At 40.6% G+C, this 23,441-nt stretch overlaps 1 protein-coding gene across 6 annotated transcripts in view; it reads right to left on the bottom strand.

The window, feature by feature from the left end:
* LOC115164098 (amyloid-beta A4 precursor protein-binding family A member 1) overlaps positions 1-15,666 on the bottom strand; it is a 118,188-nt gene extending 102,522 nt beyond the window's left edge. For 5 of the 6 annotated variants that reach the window (XM_029716217.1, XM_029716221.1, XM_029716222.1 and 2 more), the window contains exon 1: positions 15,474-15,666. The gene's annotated coding sequence lies outside the window, so the exon portion shown is untranslated. Of the gene's footprint in view, positions 1-2,520; positions 2,589-15,473 lie in introns of all 6 variants that reach the window. The other variant, XM_029716218.1, reaches the window with a different exon arrangement.
* Positions 15,667-23,441: the final 7,775 nt, after the last annotated feature.

The following is a 23,441-nucleotide window of genomic DNA, read 5'->3' as shown; positions in this document are numbered from 1 at the left end:
GAGAGGTTATGTGTAGGTTATACAGGCCATATGTTTTCTGTCTACCCAATTATGCTGATATGCTATTGATATTACAACCCAGAGGAGTAATTGGCCTGTAGGATGTACTGTAAAGACATAGCTTCATGCCCTCACTACAACTGCTTGCCTTGGCTAAACGTCTCTTCAATATAACCTCTATTTTGATGAGGGGCATTTTGTTCCAACTGAGAATGTGGCGGCCAATTACTAAAAAGTCCTTGAGCTCAAAGCTTTTTTCTATCTTTCAAATGTATGCCTAACCTAAAATGTATTTAAAGATACTTCATTTGAGTTATATCTTTGTAGTAGTTGTGCAATTACTCAATCTTTCCACACACAGTTGGGAATGTTTGAAGATACCAGTCTAGTTCCCAGACGGTTGTAGCTCTAGGACTGTCCCAGATATTGATGTTGATAGATTACTATGTAGGTCGTAGCTACTCCCTAGGTGGTCATTAACTCACCTACATCCAGTCAAGGGTACCTTAGTTGTGCCAATTTTGTGTGTAGCTCCTGTGTGTAACTGTATGTGTGTAGCTCCTGTGTGTATCTACACTGGTGTGGTCAGGACATACAGTTGAAATAAGGAAAGCATGAGTGAGGAGTGCCAGGTGAGGGTGAAGCAAAGCACTGGGTAGAGAAACTATTAAAAATATCTTTGGCCCATCTTAAATATCTTAAATGATCTGGTCCTTCACTGCACACTACACAACACACCTTCATGTCCTCGCAAAATACAGTGCCACACACACTCCCAAGAACTCTTGAGCAGTAGCTTGAGGAACACTGATAAACAGCTAATTAGGTTTGTGGAGCCCATTTAACAACAAAAATGTGGCAAAAAATATCACCATTAACAACACAGACTAATAGAATGGATTCTCGTATGTGTATATACAGTATGTGTGTTTGTATGTATGTGTATATGTGTGTGTGTATATATATATATATGCATGCATGTGTGTGTGTGTGTGTGTGTGAGTCCATGCATGCGTGTGTGTGCGTTCACCGGTGAGGATGTCTCATTGCTCCTGAATGATTCTCCCACTTACTGACAGCTCATTAGGAGAGAGTGGGAGGTAGGAAGCGAGAGAGAGAAAAAAGAAAGAAAGAGAAAAAGTGAAAAGGGAATCCACAGAGGCCTCTGAGACACAGTCCATATATCTAAGATCGAGAAAAAGACAAACATTTACCCTCAAATCCCATGTCTGCATGACGTCAATTGAATAAACAAAAAACATACCTTAATTTGACTGTATTCTGAATCGTGACACTCGAAAACACCATTGTACACATAGTGCAGCATGACAGTGTGATTCTAGCCTCAACAACAAAGCTTCAGTCCCCCTGCTTCACATTGAGTGTGATTGGAGGCAGACAGGAGATGAAAATGCAGCAGCAGACCAGCAGACTGTAATGGACAGTATTGTATTGTGAGGTGGTCCTGTGAGATCTCGAATGCGTCCCAAATGGCACCCTATTCCCTATATACAGTAGTGCAATACTTTTGACAAGAGCCTATGACACTCATCTTGTGAGCTCCATCCTTGTGTTCTCACTGTGTGACTTTTAGGAGCTCAATCTTCTACATCAATCACACCAACCAGACATATGACCCTTACATATGACCTCTTATACCCTGTAGCCTGACAGCTCTTCACAAAAATATATCTACAACACACACACACACACACAGTACACACACTCACACGGCACTAGCTCTTTCTCAGCATAAGAGATGAAAATGGTGAAGAGGCAGAGAGCATTTACTAGCTGCTGATACAGTCTAGTGTTGTCAATACAGAATAAAGAAACATAATTCTGTGGTAAATAAAACAGAATAGCTGGTGTTAGAGCTACTACAATGCTGACTAACCTTGCCTGCCTCTGTCATTGTTAAGCCATATCAACCCACAGAACTCCTCTAGAGAGTGATTCATATTGAAAGAAAGCTCAATGCCGTTCCTAGGACAGGACAGGACAGCTAAGGAAATCAGCAACAGCAAAGAGTTGAGAGAGGAAGAGCAGAAGGGGAACGTTTCAATATTGCAAGGTGTGCACCGGAATCCCCTATATCATTATGTGGACACGGTGTGGCAAGCCCATGCATTGACAAACAGTCAGGGAGGAAGGGAGAGTCCCTTGTAGGGGTATAAATCAGAAGGAAAACATGCTGGAGACACACACACCTTCACACACACTGTACCCCCAGGATTAGCCTCTGTTGGATTCTAGCTTGAAATGTTGTTATTTGTGTTACCATACTAGAACTTATTGATTACTTTACATGTATAATGAATGTATATGTTTGGGTCAATGGAGGGTGGATAAGAAGTAGGTGAATGGAAAGTTACTGAGTGAGAAAGGGCGAGTGCAGAAAGTTTACATTCTGTCACAGACATAGGCCCCGCCCCCTATGTACTTTGCCACAAATACATTTGCACATAGATCCTTCCTTCTTACCCATAACACGTTAATCACTGCTGCTAGGCCACTTACTAAAACGTGCTCAAGTCAATTAGTCCGTTTCCAACGCCTGCTCTGTATCCCGTCAGCTCCCCTGGACCCTAAACAGACACCACAGCAGCAGATGAGAGCATTTACCGCAAAATGTATAATGTAAACAAAGAGACAGCCACCACAATATGCACCACTGAGGGGGTCGTTCTACCTCAAAAAGCACAAGAAAGAGGTTTTGTAGTTAGAAACCGATACGATTTGCATTCCTGCAACATTATTTGGTTGAAATATAATACGATCTCTGAGAAATTAAGCTAATTGATTGCACCCAAATTGGCTATATTAATTTAATTGTAAATGTATAGATTCATATACAGTTGTGACCCTTGCATTTTTTTCAAATAATGCACCATTTCTTCCAGAAAACTGTTGAAATTAAAACTTATTTTGGTATCCACATATGTATGTCTTCGATGTGCAGTTGAAAAAAATATATTAAAAAAACTGAATAATTTACAAAATCTTAGCTAATTCCACAAAGAAATCCTAAAATGGCTCAGACAATATTATTGGCACCTTGTAGAAGTAGATAGAAATAATTTGATTTCAAGTAGGTGATTCTTATTTACTTTGGAATTGAACTCACCTGTGGTGAGTTGAAGCTGCCTGCAGTATAAAAATCACATATTCAACCAGTTTGAATAGAGAAAAGGACTTATTCTCCTGTTTTGTGTCACTGTGTGTACCACAATGAGCATGGACAAAAGAAAGAAAACCAAATAATTATCTGAGGAGGTCAGACACAATATTGTAAGCAAGCATGGACAATCTCAAGGCTACAAATCTCCAGAGACCTTGATGTTCCTGTTTCCACCGTACGTAATGTTATCAAGTTTAAGGCCCATGCCACTGTAGCCAACCTCACTGAACTTGGCCGCAAGAGAGAACTTGAATAAAGATTGCAGTGAAGGATTGTTCGAATGGTGGATAAAGCACCTCGGTCAACTGCCAAACAGATTCAAGCTGACCTTCAGACACAAGGTACGACAGTTTCAACTCGCACCATCCGTCGCCTACTCAATGAAAGGGGGTTATGGTAGGAGACCCAGGAGGACCCTACTGCTGAGAGAAAGACATAAGAAAGCCTGACTGCAATTTGCCAAAACACACCTGAACATGCCCAAATCCTTCTGGGAGAATGTCCTGTGGACATATGAGACCAAATTAGAGCTTTTTGGTAAAGCACACCACCTCTATGTTTACAGAAAACAAAATGAAGGTTTCAAAGAAAATAACACCTTCCCCACAGTCAAACATGGAGGAGGTTTCCCGGATGTTTTGCGGAGGAGGTTTCCCGGATGTTTTGCGGTTGCTTTGCTGCCTCTGGCACTGGGTGCCTTGAACGTGTGCATGGCATCATGAAATCAGGTGAATACCAAGGTATTTTGGAGCACAATGTCAGACCCAGTGTCAGAAAGCTGGGTCTCTGTCGAAGGTCATGGGTCTTCCAGCAGAACAATGACCCCAAACACACTTCAAAAAGCACCCAGGAATGTTTCAAGACAAAACACTGGACTGCTCTGAAGTGGCCAGCAATGAGTCCAGATCTAAATCCCATTGAAAACTTGTGGAGAGATCTGAAAACAGCAGTTAGGAGAAGGCACCCTTCTAATCTGGGAGAAATGGAGGAGTTTGCACAAGAGGAGTGGGCCAAACTGTCAGTACAGAGGTGCAGCAAGCTCATCGATGGTTATAAGAAGGGCTTGATTGCAGTTATTTTGACCAAAGGCTGTGCTACCAAATATTAAGTATAGGGTGTCAATTTTGTCAATGCCATTTGTGTTTATTTTCTGATTTAAATGGATATATTAAGTTCTGAATCAAAAACAAAGGTTCTGTAACATTAGCAGTGAAATAAAGAATTGTGGAGGCCAAATACTTTGTTCAATTTCAAATTATTTTTTAGGGAAAATTGTGAATTACTTAAAAAAAAGTTAAAGGGTGCCAATATTTTTGGCCATGACTGTAATATTCAATAAGTATAGTACCTAACTTTAGATTTGTACTAAACTTCTTCCTAACAATGAGTAAGACATGAAGAATAAAAAATTAAAAGCCACTCATGGACCCCCACACCAGGCCCACCCCAACGGACAGTTGGGGTGAGCCTCATAAGCTGCTGCCTTGCTCTTCCTGGGGTCCGGCAAAATTAAGGCAGTTATACAATTTTAAAAACATTACAAAACATTCAGTACAGAATTCACAACACACTAAGTGTATTATCAGTGAATTTGGTGCAGAGTATTTAGCCATTGAAGTAACTTGCATTTCCCCCCATAAATAAGTGTGAAAATGCAAGGTTTTTCGCACTAAATACCACTGTTCCTACTATTGCCACTCCCTTTAATCCTCATTCATTGTAGTTGCGGTGCTGGTTGTAGCAGTGGTGTAAAGTAAAAATACTTGAAAGTACTACTGAAGTCGTTTTTTTTAGGTATCTGTACTTTACTATTTTTTTTTTTTTACAACTTTAACTTCACTACATTCCTAAAGAAAATGATGTACTTTTTACTACATACCTTTCCCTGACACCCAAAAGTACTCGTTACATTTTGAATTCTTAGCAGGACAGGAAAATTGCCTAATTCACACACTTATCAAGAGAACATCCCTGGTCATCCCTACTGCCTCTGATCTGGCAGACTCACTAAACACATGCTTCGTTTGTAAATTATGTCTGAGTGTAGGAGCAAGCTCCTGGCTATCCGTAAAAACATAATAACAAGAAAATGATGCTGTCTGGTTTGCTTTATATAAGGAATTAGCAATTATTTATACTTTTACTTTTGATACTTAAGTATATTTTAGCAATTACATTTACTTTTGATACTTAAGTATAATTAAAACCAAATACTTTGACTACTCAAGTATGACAATTGGGTTCTTTTTCCATCACTGGGTTGTAGCATGGGTGGAAGTAAGAAGAACGCACATATAAAGATGTTGAACTGAATAACAACTTAAACATGATCTTAGGCTACACATAAAAACAGCAGCTCTTTCCTGTATTCGTTGAGTCTCTAGCTTGACATGGTTTTAAATGTTCTGAAATCTCACAGTATCAACTTTGCTGTGCATTTGAGGCTTCTTTTTACAGTCTATGGCTCGAGGAAACTGTGCATACACGGTGATCTGAGCTATCTGATCTGCCAGCTGTAGGCCTATAGATGCACTTGATTTGCTCTCTGGAGTTCTACCTTCATACAAATGAAATGGTTCAAAATGGAAACACTTTACCTTCCCCGCCCTAGGTCTGCTGAATCAAGTCCACTTACCGCAAACAGTGCGAAGCAAATATAAAAATAGGAACCCGAGGTTTTATCGGAATGTTTGGTGATCGACTAGGAATGCCTTACAGATCGACCGGTTGGTGACTACTGCTGTAAAGTGTTTTGCAATGGTAATGGTATTGGGTTGGGTTTAATGGTAGATATAACACAACATATAGAGATGTTTTCTAATAATCTTATTGAAAAACATAAGACTGACATGCAATGGTTTATAATTGTATTATTTTATTAGGGTTGTCATAAAATATTTGGGCTTCATATGAGAATTGCGCCATAGGGAAAGCCCTCTCAGAGAGCTGCCACTTGTTTGACTATTCAAGGAGAGTTTGGTTGAAGCATTAGGTTGCTAAGAGAATTACAAACTGAATTGCTTTCATGGAGGACTGGCTTGACTTTTGAGGATGACGACAATTTATTTTCATCATGAGAAAAAGCTATTGGTTTTCAAACCAAAGTTGCAAATAAAATGTTGTGATCCATTTGATAAACACAAGAGACCCACAAACAGGATAAAAGGTTGTGGTAGTAGCAGGAACAGTTTACACATTAATTTATGGGGGAAATGCAAGTGACTTCAATTTATCTGAACAGGAAGGGAAAAAAACACCTATTGTACATAGTATAAATAATCAATACTCTAAGGCGCAGCTTCAGAGTACTTGTCAAACATAGGGAAAATATACTGTATACTGGCCATTGGGGTGGGCTTGGGGAGTCCGTGGATGGCTTTTGACCATTTATTTGGATTCCTCACGTCTTAATCATTTATTGAATATTATATGAATCCTATAAATTGAAAGGGCTAATTTGGGTCCAATCAAGTAGCTTAATTTCTTAGAGTCCAAATTGTCTTAAATCAAAATAACATTGAATAATATTGAAGGAATACTAATGTTATCTGATTCTAACTACAGAAACCATTTCAGAACAATCTGAAACAATCTGGGTGTCATAGCTTGCTGAAATGACATGGACCAACCCTGACAGAAAGATGAAATGTGTCTACATAGAGAGAGACCAGCTTCATGAGGTAGTCACCTGGAATGCATTTAAATGTTTTTTTTACAACTTTATTTAACTAGGCAAGTCAGTTAAGAACAAATTCTTATTTAAAATGACGGCCTACCCCGGCCAAACCCTCCCCTAACCCAAACGACGCTAGGCCAATTGTGCGCCGCCCTATGGGACTCCCGATCACGGCCGGTTGTGATACAGCCCGGGATCGAACCAGGGTCTGTAGTGACGCCTCTAGCACTGTGATGCAGTGCCTTAGACTTCTTCTCACTCAGGTGGGCCTTGTTAAAAGCTAATGAGTGGAATGTATTTCCTTCTTAATGCGTTTGAGCCAATCAGTTGTGTTGTGACAAGGTGTCACGTCCTGACCAATATTTAGGTATTAGTTGTATTATATTTGGTCAGGACGTGGCAGAGGTATATTTGTTTTGTATTATGGGGTTTTGTGTGTGGTGTAGTGGGGTGTGTTAGTGGTTGGTATAGGTTCTAGGGTTGTTTTTCTATGTATAGTTAATTGGGGTTGGACTCCCAATTGAAGGCAGGTGTGTTGAGTTGCCTTTGATTGGGAGTCCTATATAGTAGGGTGTGTTTGTCTTTGTGTTTTGTGGGTAGTTGTTTTTTGCACTGCTAGGTATAGCCTGCGAAACTGTCTCCTGTCGTATTGTCTGCATTTCTTGTTTTTCCGTGGTCAACGTCTTTAAATAAATATGATGTTGAACACGCAACCCGCTGCGTATTGGTCCACTTTCTCCGACGATGATTTCGCTATATCGTCTGAAGACGAAGAAATCTGTGACACAAGGTAAGTGTGGTATACAGAAGATAGCCCTATTTGGTAAAAGACCATGTCCATATTATGGCAGGAACAGCTCAAATAAGCAAAAAGAAAATTACAGTCCATCATTACTTTAAGACATGAAGGTCAGTCAATACGGACATTTGTGCAGTCGCAAAAACCATCAAGCGCTATGATGAAACTGGCTCTCATGAGGACCGCAACAGGAAAGGAAGACCCAGAGTTACCTCCGCTGCAGAGGATAAGTTCATTAGAGTTAACTGCACCTTAGATTGCAGCCCAAATAAATGCTTCACAGAGTTCAATTAACAGACACATCTCAACATCAACTGTTCAGAGGAGACTGTGTGAATTGCTGTAAAGAAACCACTACTAAAGGCCACCAATAAGAAGAAGAGAGTTGCTTGGGCCAAGAAACACAAGCAATGGACATTAGACCGGTGGAAATCTGTCCTTTGGTCTGATGAGTCCAAATTTGAGATTTTTGGTTCCAACCGCCATGTCTTTTGTAGGTGAACGGATGACCTCCGCATGTGTTGTTCCCACCATGAAGCATGGAGGAGGCGGCGTGATGGTGCGGGGGTGCTTTGCTGGTGACACAGTCAGTGATTTATTTAAAATTCAAGGCACACTTAACCAGCATGGCTACCACAGCATTCTGCAGCGATACGACATCCCATCTGGTTTGGGCTTAGTGGGACTATCATTTATTTCTCAACAGGACAATGACCCAACACCTCCAGGCTGTGTAAGGGCTATTTGACCAAGAAGGAGAGTGATGGAGTGCTGCATCAGATGACATGGCCTCCACAATCACACAACCTCAACCCAATTGAGATGGTTTGGGATGAGTTGGACCGCCGAGTGAAGGAAAAGTAGCCAAAAAGTGCTCAGCATATGTGGGAACTCCTTCAAGACTGTTGGAAAAGCATTTCAGGTGAAGCTGGTAGAGAGAATGCCAAGAGAAGAGTGTGGAAAGCTGTCATCAAGGCAAAGGTTGGCTACTTTGAAGAATCTCATCGAAAATATATTTTGATTTGTTTAACACTTTTTTGGTAACTACATGATTCCATATGTGTTATTTCATAGTTTTGATGTCTTCACTATTACTCCACAATGTAGAAAATAGTAAAAATAAAGAAAACCCTTGAATGAGTAGGTGTCCAAACTTTTGACTGGTTTGGACACCTACTCTGCAAAATACTGTACATAACTTAGTGAAATACGAGCCATCAACTTGTTTATTAAATTTTAGCAAACACAACATACTGTATTGTGAAAAGCATGCATTAAGAGAGGAGAAACCACGTCAATTTCATTATTATTATTTTTTTTTAAATGTAACCTTTATTTAACTAGGCAAGTCAGTTAAGAACAAATTCTTATTTACAATGATGGCCTACCAAAAGGCAAAAGGCCTCCTGCTGGGATTTAAAATAACTAAAATAAAAAATATATATAGGACATAACACACATCACGACAAGAGAGACAACACAACATAAAGAAAGACCTGAGACAACATAGCAAGGCAGCAACACATGACAACACAGCATAGTAGCAACACAACATGACAACATGATAGCAAAACAACATGGCAGGAGCACAACATGGTAGAAGCACAAAACATGGTACAAACATTATTGAGCACAAACAACAGCACAAAGGGCAAGAAGGTAGTTCCTAATTGTAATAGACTATCTCTGATTGTAATCTCCAAAACATCTCTCCTCCTCTTGTTATCACTCCATTGGAGAGTAAATTAAAAGGAGTAATCTACATGCACGTAGCAAAGAGTAGTGTGGGTAGCCAGCCAGTGCAGACGTTAACAGTGAGTAACTGAGAAAACGACTGCTAAGAATGATAAGAGACACTGACAGTACTGCAATTAAATTAACAACCATTATGACAGAGACAGACAATGAAACACTTATAGTGAAGAATTACAAATTAAAAACACCTCCTTCGACAACATCTTTAAGGGTCCCCAAAATAATAGCAATATTATGCTGTGTGTGTGTGTGTGTGTGTGTGTGAATGAACAGCTGTGTGTGAATGAGTAGAGTGATATTGATACTAGCCCGACATATTCTATCTCTCTCAACATGCTGGTCAATAACAGATGTGCATTATCGCCTCTGAATTTTTATTTATTTAACCTTTATTTAACTGGGCAAGTCAGTTAAGAACAAATTCTTATTTACAATGACGGCCTACCCCAGCCAAACCCGGATGACGCTGGGCCAATTGTGCACCGCCCTATGGGACTCCCAATCACGGCCGGATGTGTTACAGCCTGGATTCGAACCAGGGACTGTAGCCTCTCTTGCACTAAGATGCCACTTTCGCCACTTGGGAGCCCGAGAAAGGACCATGCAGAGTGCTAAACACACACACACTCTCTCTCTCTCTACTTGGAGAGAAAATTAGTCATGGAAACCAATTCCACAACTCTGACTTCCATATCTCAGAGGGAGCCGAGGGAGGAGGCAGGAAGAGGAGGGGGTGTTCACACCAGAAGTCCTTTCTGTAGGTCAGAGTCCCCATCTCTCACTCTCCCTCTCCTCCCCTCACTCCCCCTCCATCTCTCTATTCCCTCACTACCCCCCTCCCTCCTCTCTCCTCCCCTCCTTCACTCATATCTCTCAGCTTTTGTAGCATTCTTCCTCTTGACAACCTCCACCCCAGCAGAAAGCCTGCCATGTAGGTGTGCCTGCTGTTTAACCAATCACATCTCATTCTGAAGTAGCTCTAACCACATCTCATTCTGCCTGATGCCCACCAATCACATCTCTTTCTGAAACAGGGACAGACAGACGGCTCCAGTTAAAGGTCATAGATTGGCCTAACACACCAGGAAAATACAGCCTCACTCCTCCTCCTCTACCCAGAGAAAGGGCATTTCTGATCTGTGATCTCTACCCCCTTCCTTCTCGCCTTTCTAAGACAAAGGCACTTGAGTGTTTGCCAAAAGGGAAAAGAAATCAAATGCAGAAATCAAAAGCACACACTAGAGTCAAATGCCAGAATCAATGATGGTCATAAAGCTCCTTAATTTCCACAACTTTTACATAATCGATTAGAGAGCTACTGGGTGAGCAGAATATTACTGCAGCCCAGCAATAACACACCTGATTCAACTTATCAACTGCTCGACAAAACAGCCAGTGGTGGGCTGGAACAAAAGCCTGCACACACCAAGCTCGGACCAGGTTTGCTGACCACTGGACTAAGCCTATTAGTCTTTCAATTAGATATCAATCCTGTCCTATTTATGACAATTTCCATGGTGATGAACCGTTTATAATACATCCTATTCAGCAATTACACAGCTTACTGGCTCAACATGGAAGGAGAGGATCAAGAATTCTGCAAATCCTTTTAAAGCAGTGATATATTTCTGGTCTTACCCTCGGACTACACACGCCATATGCTTCTTATGCTGATAGCCTAAACAAACACACACCCGCTAATCTCAAACGACTATAAGATTAATTGGGGGAAGTAAGACTTATTTAGCAACAATGTAGGGCTAGTATCTGTGGCATAAACATTTAACAGAAGCAGCCTTTTCAGTAAATGGACATAATGTGTCTCTATGTACCTTTGAAGAGGGTTGACTACTGTCACCATGAACATCAAGAGGGATATCAAGAGTTACAGTTGGGTATGGCAGGCGCCATATGGCAGCGTAGCCTAGTGGTTAGAGCGTTGGACTAGTAACCGAAAGGTTGCAAGGTTGAAACCCCGAGCTGACAAGGTACAAAATAGGTTGTTCTGCCCCTGAACAAGGCAGTTAACGCACTGTTCCTAGGCCGTCATTGAAAATAAGAATTTGTTCTTAACTGACTTGCCTAGTTAAATAAAGGTTAAAAAAACAACAACATTTAATTCACTAGCTCAAGACAAAAAAAATTGAAGTAGGCTATAAAAAAAGTAGACAAAAATCATTCCAATCCCGCCTAAAATGTAATGGCTGTAATTGATAGCTGGCTTTAGGACCGTGCGGAGCATCGCTGAGAGAGAAGCTGCCAGCCTGCACGCCTTTCTCACAGCAGAGAGCATAGGCAGTGCCAGACAGTTTTCTTTGTTTGTCAGCTGTTTAGGCAGTGCGCTCATTGCTTTGAATTTGATGTCGGTATTTGAACTTGGTCTTGTAAACCTTGCAGCCAGCGATTTTATGCACTGGTTACTTTCACATTGATGTCGACATTGGCGGCGCGTCCAATAGGTTAAGGGAAGATAAGCTGCCTCTAAAGTCAATTCAATTAAATTTGGTATATAATTACAAAATGCCTATACAGAAATAAATAAAATCATTCAAAATTATACACCAGAGAGTATGATTTGGCCACAGAGGATCATTTGCATCTTGAAAAAATTAGCTGTGGATTGTTTTTAACCTGCAATTTGGGCAGCGATTGCCAAATAGCCTAACAAATAGCTGATTACTAAATTGCAGTGGACAGTGAAAAGTAGTTAAATAGGCCTATTGCAATATTTCTAAATACAGTCGTAGGAGAAACAGTTTAGTGGCTATTGCTTAAAATTCTCAACTCCCAATTGAGCAAACAGTAGCCTATCTTTTTGGCAGCAGCAGAGAGTAAAACCATATCCCTGGTGAGTGCATGAATAATCACTGTCATTATCATTGGATCAGTACCATTGGAAAGTTTTTAGAGATTAGATGGTTGCAATTAAAGTTACACTACGCAGAAAATCCTGTATTTCCTGGCTGCTTAAACGCTAATAGTTTGCCTAATTTCAGTTTATGTGACAAAATAAGCTGGTATAGTGTAGAGAATCATTGTACCATCTAAACCGCTGTGAAATGTATTTTCCGCAACCAAAAACATTGTTCTTTCAGCTGTTTGAAGCTGAGTGTACAAAACCGAAAGTAAAAGACACAAAAACAAAATGTAAGAATGGGAAGCATAGAAATAGCACACATAGAACATATCTACCACTTCTTTGACTTGGTTTCAAGTGGAATGATAGATCTATAACGCAAAATTCTATGTGAATTTGGTCAGGTAAGATTAAGACAAGGTCGTTTTTACTGATCTGTTTGTCAGTGTCAATAGAGTAGGCTACTAATGTGTTGTATTCAAAAATATGTTATCTCCCCCCCACACACATTCTGAAATTGCATTTTTGTCCCCCTTAGTTTTATCATTGGAATGTGCTACAAAACGAGGCAATGGTGTGCTTCAGGACCATGTGGACGCCTCAAAACGGTCGGGTAGGCGGTTTGGAGTGTTTTTCTGACTGGATAAAAAAATATATATATATAATAATAATAATTATCTTCCCCCCTTCTTCTAAAACCAAAGTTGTGGCCGCTGTTCAGAACTGTCTGTTTCGCTAACAGTAACTGAGTTATATGACCGTTCCTGAGTAGCGCAGCGGTCTAAGGCACTGCATCTCAGTGCTAGAGGCGTCACTACAGATCCTGGTTTGATTCCAGGCTGTATCACAACCGGCCGTGATTGGGAGTCCCATAGGGCGGCGCACAATTGGCCCAGCATCGTCCGGGTTGCCTGTCTGCAAGTGCAATGATAGATGCCTATAAAGGTGAAAAAATTATAATTGCTTCCCCAAACTCGAATCTCACATGCTATGGATGTCAGCAGTGGCGGTTGTAGCTTGTATCCCCCCCCCCCCCCCCCCAAAAAAACAACAACCAGATAATTGGAACAACACAAATAAATAATCATAACTTTTAGAAATATTAATATATACAAAAATACTACTCAGAAATATAAAAAATAAGTAAAAGACAAATAGAAACAAATTGTAGTATATAAAAACAAATAAAAAGATAATCTAATTATTACACAATTACCCTATTGCTAATAAAAAACACACAAATTAAACTAAATTGCACAAATCCTATATCACACAAATACACAATAAAATAACACACTTATAAAGAAGAGAACCTGATTATTACACTATTGCACTTCAAACAAGAAACACACAAACTCAATTGCACAACTAATTGCATTAGTACTGTACAAAGTTAGAGGTGCACTATTTGAAAGATTCCCCCGCTCCCCCTACGTCCGGCTTCCCCATCTCAACTTCTGAGTGGGAGACCTTCCCAGGCAGTAGCCTACCTAGCTCACAAACTAGAATCAGGCGCCCACTCCGACAAGGTTAATTGACCCACGGTCCCACACGGTGACATGATATCATTGACGTGACCTGAAAATAAGCGATAGAAAAGGCCCCGGTCAAGGTCTCCCACGCATGTCGCCTATAGCTAAATCCGCCACTGGATGTCGGCATTTGAAGTTGGCTTTGTTGTGAATTGTTAGTGTGTATTATGGATCTATTTCAAGTTGCACTGAATGCGCGTTTCCACAAGTAAATTAGTAACGTTACATTTATGATACGGTTGAGTTGACATTGCATACGGTTGATATTGCATACTGTTCCACAGAACTTTAAACCTAATATTTCTGTGATAATTAATGGCTGGGGTCGTTTGTTTTTGCAGTTCTCCAAATAGCATTTGGTTGTGAACCAGGTATTTTGATGCTATTGAAGAATAAAAATGCGACCGCCCATTCGCCAATCAATCTCCACCCATATAGACAACACATGACATACTGCTTTTCTGCAACCTGCATCATCGGTAGGATGAAGAGAACGAGTGCGCCGCGACTAGTCTGTGGACAAAAGACAAGCGGAGAGCTATGAATATAGAAAACACAGAAACAACTCCTAAACCGCAAAACATTGACATAACATACTTTTACCTTAATTACGTCAATAGTTTTTCCTTGCCACCTGCTCCGAAACGGATGAGCCAAGGCGACAATTAGGACGAATATTTGTCAGGAATGCAAAATCCGAAGTACCTACTGCGCTTGCGTATTCCGGGCCCCGGACCGCCATTCATCAACTCACAGACCGTAGCGCACTATTTGGCAAAAAACACCGACCTTGCCCCGGTCCCCGTGGACGGCGGAGGCAGCTGCGAGGCAGTAACAATTATAAACGCATCGTAATGAATGCTCACTTGTTACAGAAGCCAAGGCTGCAAAAAAGATTAATCAGACTAGAGCCCAGACAGATCAATAGCACTGTTGTGGCCAGCCTGGTCAGGTTTAGGAGGGGCCGCATCACTTGGAAAAAAACACCTATTTTTTGGCAAAGCCATCAAGTTAGGGATGTAGCCTCATGCCATGGAACCTAATGCAAACAACCCTGTTATAGTCTAACTGTCACGCAGCCAAGCACTGTTATCTTCATTGAAAAACAGAAGAAAAAAAACAGAATAGAACAACGAATGCACTTGTTGCGCAATTTAAAGCATCATCTCAGCAAAATCACAATTTTTTATCTCCTGAATAGTTAGAAAATAATATTGTCCATAGATACATTGCTGTAGTTTATTATATATAATATTTTCTATTGTTTTAAAACGATTTAAGCTTATCAATGCCTTCGGAACATCTGCAAATGAATGACCTGGCCTAAAAAATATTATATCGCCCGCATAGAATGTTTGTTTCATGTCAACAATGTGGGCGTTTAAATTATTCCCCCCGCTACATTGATACATTGTAGCCTAACTCTTGTATTGCTTATATGGAACAACAATCTCCCGCTGGCAATGACCATGAAAAAGTATCGGCAGCAGGATGACTGGGCTACCCTGGCCAATCAAGTGCCATTCGCCCAGACAATCTCTGCTAGTGCTACAGTTCGTTCGCAAAAATACTCAGAAAGAAGTGTTGCTCTGTTTGAAACCCCATTATATCGCATGCACACGCAACAGTGCGTTCACAAGCAATTCGCGCGAATCAACGGTAATTCATCTCACCTCGGGTTCTTCAATATCGGTGTTTCTGCAAGCTTGCGGTCCGTTCCATTCCCTGCAATTCCACCATCTTTCGTTCCACACCTCTCTCACTCTACCCGGCTAGGCTGGGCAGCAGACGGTCTGTGCTGTGCTGTGAGCGAGCTGCCTCCCTCCCCTACCCCTCCTCCCCAGCCACCGTGACATCAGAGGGGGATTACAAACAATGCAAAAAGCATCTTTAAATGGGGGGAATTTTGTCCAGCACTGGATGGCCGCTTCAGCGGTCTTGAAAGGCTTATATTGTCTTCAACTAGAGTACACACATTTCTGGTCCGTTTCATTTATCCATGCTATATTGCATATCAGTTAAATTTTACCCCATTATTCTTGTCAGTTCTGTACTTCGTCATGGGGATGTCCAAACATTTAGCCAGATAGAATACTTCTCTCTTTCACGTGTGCCTATGGCAATGGAATAGCAAGGAAGTTTTAGTCAGAGATGTAAATAAATAGTATACCATTACCTACATGTTTATTACGTATTTTCCACCTACTACCCATTCTTCAACTATTTTACCTCTCAGGTTCTGACAAAGTTGTATATTTCATATGAGCTTTATTAAGCTTGGTAAGCAGTTGATTAAAAACTATTTATGTTGAAACAGTATATATAATTTATTGTATTACTCTATAAATAAATACAGAAATAATCAAAGATGAGCTGCTAGGCATATTAACATTGGTCAAACCCTCCAAAAACAATCTTACAATAAATTAGAAAAAGTACAAAGTAAAAAACGACATATTTTAAAAACTAAATGAACCTTTGTAAAAAATTAAAGATTCTGCATATAAACTCATCAACAAAAGAAACATCCCATTTTCAGGACCCTGTCTTTCAAATATAATTAGTCAAATTCCAAATAACTTCACAGATCTTCATTGTAAAGGGTTTAAACACTGTTTCCCATGCTTGTTCAATGAACCATAAACAATTAATGAACATGCACCTGTGGAACGGTCGTTAAGACACTAACAGCTTACAGAAGATAGGCAATTAAGGTCACAGTTATGAAAACTTAGGACACTAAAGAGGCCTTGCTACTGACTCTGAAAAACACCAAAAGAAAGATGCCCAGGCTCCCTGATCATCTGTGTGAACGTGCCTTAGGCATGCAGCAAGGAGGCATGAGGACTGCAGATGTGGCCAGGGCAATAAATTGCAATGTCCGTACTGTGAGACGCCTAAGACAGCGCTACAGGGAGACAGGACGGACAGCTGATCGTCCTCACAGTGGCAGACCACGTGTAACAACACCTGCACAGGATCGGTACATCCGAACATCACACCTGCGGGACAGGTACAGGATGGCAACAACAACTGCCCGAGTTACACCAGGATGGCACAATCCCTCCATCAGTACTCAGACTGTCCGCAATAGGCTGAGAGGCTGGACTGAGGGCTCGCCTATCGGTACAAACCCACCATCGCTGGACCAGACAGGACTGGCAAAAAGTGCTCTTCACTGACGAGTCGCGGTTTTGTCTCACCAGGGGTGATGGTCAGATTTGCATTTATCGTCGAATGAATGAGCGTTACACCAAGGCTTGTACTTTGGAGCGGGATCAATTTGGAGGTGCAGGGTCCGTCATGGTCTGGGGCGGTGTCTCACAGCATCATCGGACTGAGCTTGTTGTCATTGCAGGCGATCTCAACGCTGTGCGTTACAGGGAAGACATCCTCCTCCCTCATGGGGTACCCTTCCTGCAGGCTCATCCTGACATGACCCTCCAGCATGACAATGCCACCAGCCATACTGTTCATTCTGTGCGTGATTTCCTGCAAGACAGGAATGTCAGTGTTCTGCCATGGCCAGCGAAGAGCCCGTATCTCAATCCCATTGAGCACGTCTGGGACCTGTTGGATCGGAGGGTGAGGGCTTGGGCCATTCCCCGCAGAAATGTTCAGGAACTTGCAGGTACCTTGGTGGAAGAGTGGGGTAACATCTCACAGCAATAACTGGCAAATCTGGTGCAGTCCATGAGGAGGAGATGCACTGCAGTACTTAATGTAGCTGGTGGCCACACCAGACACTGACTGTTACTTTTGATTTTGACCCCCCTTTGTCCAGGGACACATTATTCAATGTCTGTGGAACTTGTACAGTTTATGTCTCAGTTGTTGAATCTTATGTTCATACAAATATTTACACACGTTAAGTTTGCTGAAAATTAACGCAGTTGACAGTGAGAGGACGTTTCTTTTTTTGCTGAGTTTATGTATAATTCCTATATTCTAACATTTGTGTTCTAATGTCTGTAAGTAGGCCTAGTATGCAATACAACAAACCCACATGGTAAAAAGAGTAAGGATATGCTTGCATTCATTCATTCAAAAGACGCTGACACAGACAGAATGAAAACTACTCAATGACAGCTCAACAAAAACAAATGTAGCTTTGATAGTTTGATAAATGATTTTCATCATTCAGGACACAGTGGTTTTGAGATGAGAAGGGTCTTTTACATAATGTTTAGATTATATATTATCTTCTTAGTTATTCCAAACATAGGTAACAGAGAACATAGTAGTAGTAGGAGTTAAATGGAAGTCCTCGTAGGTAAAATGTTGTGAACTAAAAACAAGAGTGCCTTCGGCAGGACAGGGCAGACGTATGCACACAGTATCCAAATGAAGTGATAGTAGGTAAGGCTGCATTTGAACTCTTTCTGCAATGATCTCCAATAGGACAGACACTGTGGCTGTTCCAATATCCACCTACAACAGTCATGATGTGTTTCCCAGCTTGTGTCACTGACCACCGCAATGGCTGATGACTTCTTCACACATTACTGCCCCTACTGTCTGCCCCTAAAACAGCTGTTGTCATAGGCTGTTATGAGCTGCTTTGTCTGTTCACAGTGGCATTATGAATGTTTTATGAATGCTTGTCTAGGCCTATGTCTCAAGCGTGTCTCGCTAAGCCTCTTGGGAATGTTATACAGTTGCAAGTTGATTGTTATGTTGTGCTACAAGCGCTAAAGAGCCTGCCCCTGCTCCTTCCACTCAAAACGTCAGTTTGGTTTTTGATCCATTTGAGCTCTGTCACATTTTGTTATGCGGCAGCTGTGAAGAGAATACTTCAGTGGCAACTACCAAGCTCTCTCCAAGCTTGTTTGTTTGTCTGTCTGTCTGTGTTGTCATTGCCTCCCTCGGCCACATGCTTCATACCAGTGCCTGTTCTGATCACATTACAGATACACACGACAGTAGCCTAAGCCTGTATTTATTAAGTGTCTTCAAGTAGGGGAGCTGATCTAGGATCAGGTCCCTCCTATCCATATAATATTATTTATTATGATCAAAAAGACAAAACTGATCCTAGATCAGGACTCCTAGATACGCTTTGTGAATACTGGCCCTGTTAAGTAGCACCTTGACGAGAGGGCTCAAACACCTAACAGAAATACAAGTCTGTCTCTAATACAAATGGAAACGGTTTTCCAACCTACTCTATAGCAGTATCCCTCCCTATCCGACAGAGAATCTGACCTGCCTGCCCTGTGGGCAGTGGCTCAGACACATAATACAGTATTGTATAATAACCACTTTGACAAATGAGCTGGTGTGACTTAGGGGCAGATCTGCAGGAGGATGCATCTAAGATAAGAGAGAGGTTAACTGGAGGTTAGAGTAGGGGAACTATCCCTTTAAGAGGAGATACATAGGTGGTGAAGTATCGATGTAAGAGGAGAAGACAGAAAGGTGAACTATTCATTTAAAGCAACAATCTTAGACTTGATTTAGCCTATTTCAGCCCTGCCACTTAAAAGGTATAGTTCACCCAAATTACATAATGTTCAAATCCACTATAAGTTACTTTGTTGAGCTTCACAATCAATTTCAGATCGTTTCAGATGATTTAGACATGATGCATGAAAAAAGCTAATATCGGTCCAATGACTTAAATGGGATTTGTGCCAAAAATGTTACAATGTTAGCATGTGGAAACAGTTCCAGGGAAACTAAACCAAATAATGGATTGCTGTCATACCCTGTAAACAGTCTATGGATAAGGTAAGGAAACCAATGTTTCATTTTGTAATTTGGGTGAACTATCCCTTTAAATTGAGATGGGGCTGGAAAATGTTAATTACGAAAACAGCTGCAAATATCCCATTTGCACCTTACAGAAAATAATGCAGAAGAAGCCCAATGTTCATCAGAGCTGCTCCTCTATAAAAGATTGATCTATTAGTCTATGACCAATAAAGGGTGTAAGACTTGTTCTGCCGTTGTTATTATTATCATCATGTTCATAGTGGTTTATGCAACTGAACAAATTATATTTACAAAAGGTACAGGACAGGGGCCCTTTCTTACAAAATGGAATCCTACCTGAATATGTACCGTGCGAGTATGTGTCAGTCTAAAGATATGTTCTGTGAATATACAGGTTAGGGAATGTAATGTCATGCTTATAAAACACAAACGTAGATGATTTATCTTGAGATAATGTAACAAGTATCATGTAACACTACCAAAAGATAGGTCTTTATACCGTATTTACCATAGAGGAACCTATTATCTGGTTATAATACTTATTACAGGAGCCATAACTCAGTGTTTGATTGAATACCTCAAGTATATACTGTAGGTCGAGAAGAACGAGCAGAGAATGGATCAAAAACATATCTTAATATGTATAATCCTACAAAGGGATAGATTGGTATTTTGGCAATGAAGCCCTTTGTGTACTACCCCAGTCATTTGAACTCGTGTATACAATTCTTATGTCTCTGTGTTCAGTTTGAAGGAAGTTGCAAACTAGCGTTAGTGCAACGCTAGCTGTTCCAGTCATTGCGCAAACTTCCAGTCATTGCGCAAATGCTAGTTAGCATTGGCTCATGAAACTACCCCCAACTTCCTTCATACTGGACGCAGAGACATACAAATGGTATTCACAAGTTTGTCTGACTCAAAATCCCAAACTCTCTCTTTAATGTTATGTGCTGAACTGAGAGACAGTCATATATATAGAATCCATTCTATCCATGAATCCTATTTCTATGGAGATAGTGCTGTAAGCATAAAATAAACTCTTCCTACACAATGCTTTCACTGACCCCTAATGACAACAAGCTTTAAATCATACGCCTATAATACCCAGATCAGTGGGTCTGTGAGATATGAGGGGTATACAACAAAGCAGGATCAATGAGTTAGTCAGCTAACTTGCCTAACTATTTAAAAACATTTTTTTACAAAGATAAGTTTGAAACGGGCATGGTCTAAATTAGTCAAAAACCAGAAACACATATCTAAGTTGAGCTTTCTCAATAGACCAGAAAATCAATAGCTATTTATGGTTGTTAATTGAAGTTAGCTGGCTAACTCATTGATCCTGCTTTGTAGTAAACCCACTGGACTGAAAAGCTGTCAAGTTAGTGGGAGCCAAGTTACTCTACAGGGAAGAAAGGTCAAAAACACTGAAACATCAACAACATTGAATGACAGCAGCTGCCTCGCCCTTGATTCTGTTGGCCCAAAGAAAGGCGGCCATTTTGAATGTCGTGCTGAATGAGAGGCATTCAGGCCAGTTATTGCCGGTTACATACACTACATGACCAAAAGTATGTGGTCGAGCATCTCATGCTCGTCAAGCATCTCATTCCAAAATCATGGGCATTAATATGGAGTTGGTCCCCCCTTTGCTGCTATAACAGCCTCCACTCTTCTAAGAAGGTGTATATATAGTTGTGCTGTCATGTCAACTCCTTGTCACTCATTGTCATGCCAAACAAAACATTGTTTGGATTGACAAGGACAGCAATGGAGTAGACAAGAGAACAAACAGATCTGGTACTATTGTTGAGCAATAATGCGTGCCATCAGCCAGGGCCTGTATTCATAAAGAGTAGGGAAGTGCATCTTTCCCTTTCAATTTCATTTCGATACGTATCTAGATCTGTTTTAGCTGACTTCTCTGTCTGTGTGTGCCAGGGTTTCCGTTAGCCGGCAATTGGCCGATAAATGGCGATATATAAAACTGTTCCCGCTGAGAGAAATAAAACCCATAGCAAAATAATTATTTAAATTCATTGATGGAAATATTAGTCAATAAATTTGACCATCATGTTTATCGGTCTAAGTTAATTTGCATAATTTAGTGGAATTAAATTGGCCTGTGTGTATTTTCATTAGTCAGCCTATTTTGAGCGGGACTTCTCCTGCTGGAGTAAAACGTGCTTTTATAAGGCCATTCATTGCGCAACAATTCTAAATGCAATTGTGTGTTAAAAACAGTTTTGGTGCACGATTAAACAAGCTACTATTTTTATGTCTCAACTGGTAATTGAAGAGCACCGCCCATTCAAGTGCAGACAACAGGCTGTCAGCGCGTCACCCACCACTTCACAATGTGAGCTGGAGGCAGTATGCATTTTGAAAACATACTTAATTGTTTGATATTGTTTGTTTGATTGTTTTATTTCATATTATCAAGCATGTCTTACCTTGCTTCAAAGTAGTCTATAGGCAAAATCTGACCATGGAAACATGGAGGCAATTATTTTCTAAAGATTTAATAAAGTAATATCGGAATTAAAATGCTAAAAATCTAAAAGTTAAAAGTCAACTAATGTGAGATCATAGTGTGAATTGTTTGTCCTTTGGTTATTTATGCTTTTTATCTATTCCCCATTACATACACTACCGTTCAAAAGTTTTAGAACACCTACTCATTCAAGGGGTTTTCTTTATTTTTACTATTTTCTACATTGTAGAATAATAGTAAAGACATCAAAACTATGAAATAACACATATGGAATCATGTAGTAAACAAACCAAAAAAAAGTGTTAAGTTCTTATTGGCTTGGGGGCAGTATTTCGACGTCTGGATGAGAAGCGTTCCTAAAGTAAACTGCCTGTTACTCAGGCCCAGAAGCTAGGATATGCATATAATTGGTAGATTTGGATAGAAAACACTCTAAAGTTTCCAAAACTGTTAAAATAATGTCTGTGAGTATAACAGAACTGGTATGGCAGGCGAACACCTGAGGAAAATCATCCAGGAAGTGGGATTCTTTTGATGTGGGTGGTTTTCAATTGAATGCCTATAGAGTATCTAATGGGTTAGGACCCAGATTGCAGATCCTATGGCGAAGAATGAGACCTTTCCGTCAGTGGACTGAGGAAGAATGCAGAGCTGGTTTGCGCGCATGACCGAGTGTGTGCCCTTCATTGTTTTTCCTTTCTATTGAATACGCTATTGTCCGGTTGAAATATTATTGATTATTTAGACAATTGACAGCCTGAGGATTAATTATAAACATCGTTTGACATGTTTCAACAAACTTTACCGGTACTAATAGGATGTATTCGTCTGCATGTTTTGACCACCTTTGAGCCAGTGGATTACTGAACAAAACGCGCCAACAAAACAGAGTTTTTGGGATATAAAGAGGGACTTTATCGAACAAAACGAACATTTATTGTGTAGCTGGGACTCTTGTGACTGCAACCATATGAAGATCTTCAAAGGTAAGTGATTAATTGTATCGCTATTTCTGACTTTTGTAATTCCTTTACTTGGTTGTAAAATGTTTGCATTTTGCTTTTGTAAGCGGGGCGCTGTCCTCAGATAACCGCAAGGTATGCTTTCGCCGTAAAGCCTTTTTGAAATCTGACAAAGTGGCTGGATTAACAAGAAGTTCATCTTTAAGCCGATGTATAACACTTGTATTCACCGGATGTTGTCGAGGTAGGTCACTAGCAGAACGCCTGCGCCAGAAAGGTTAAACAAATCAAAATATATTTAATATTTGAGATTCTTCAAAGTAGCCACACTTTTCCTTGATGACAGCTTTGCACACTCTTGGCATTCTCTCAACCAGCTTCATCTGGAATGATTTTCAAACCGTCTTGAAGGAGTTCCCACATATGCTGAGCCCTTTTTGGCTGCTTTTCCTTCGCTCTGCGGTCCGACT

Source organism: Salmo trutta, chromosome 27 (genome assembly GCF_901001165.1).
Source record: "Salmo trutta chromosome 27, fSalTru1.1, whole genome shotgun sequence".
Taxonomy (NCBI): domain Eukaryota; kingdom Metazoa; phylum Chordata; class Actinopteri; order Salmoniformes; family Salmonidae; genus Salmo; species Salmo trutta.
This window is presented reverse-complemented; position numbering and strand designations above follow the sequence as displayed.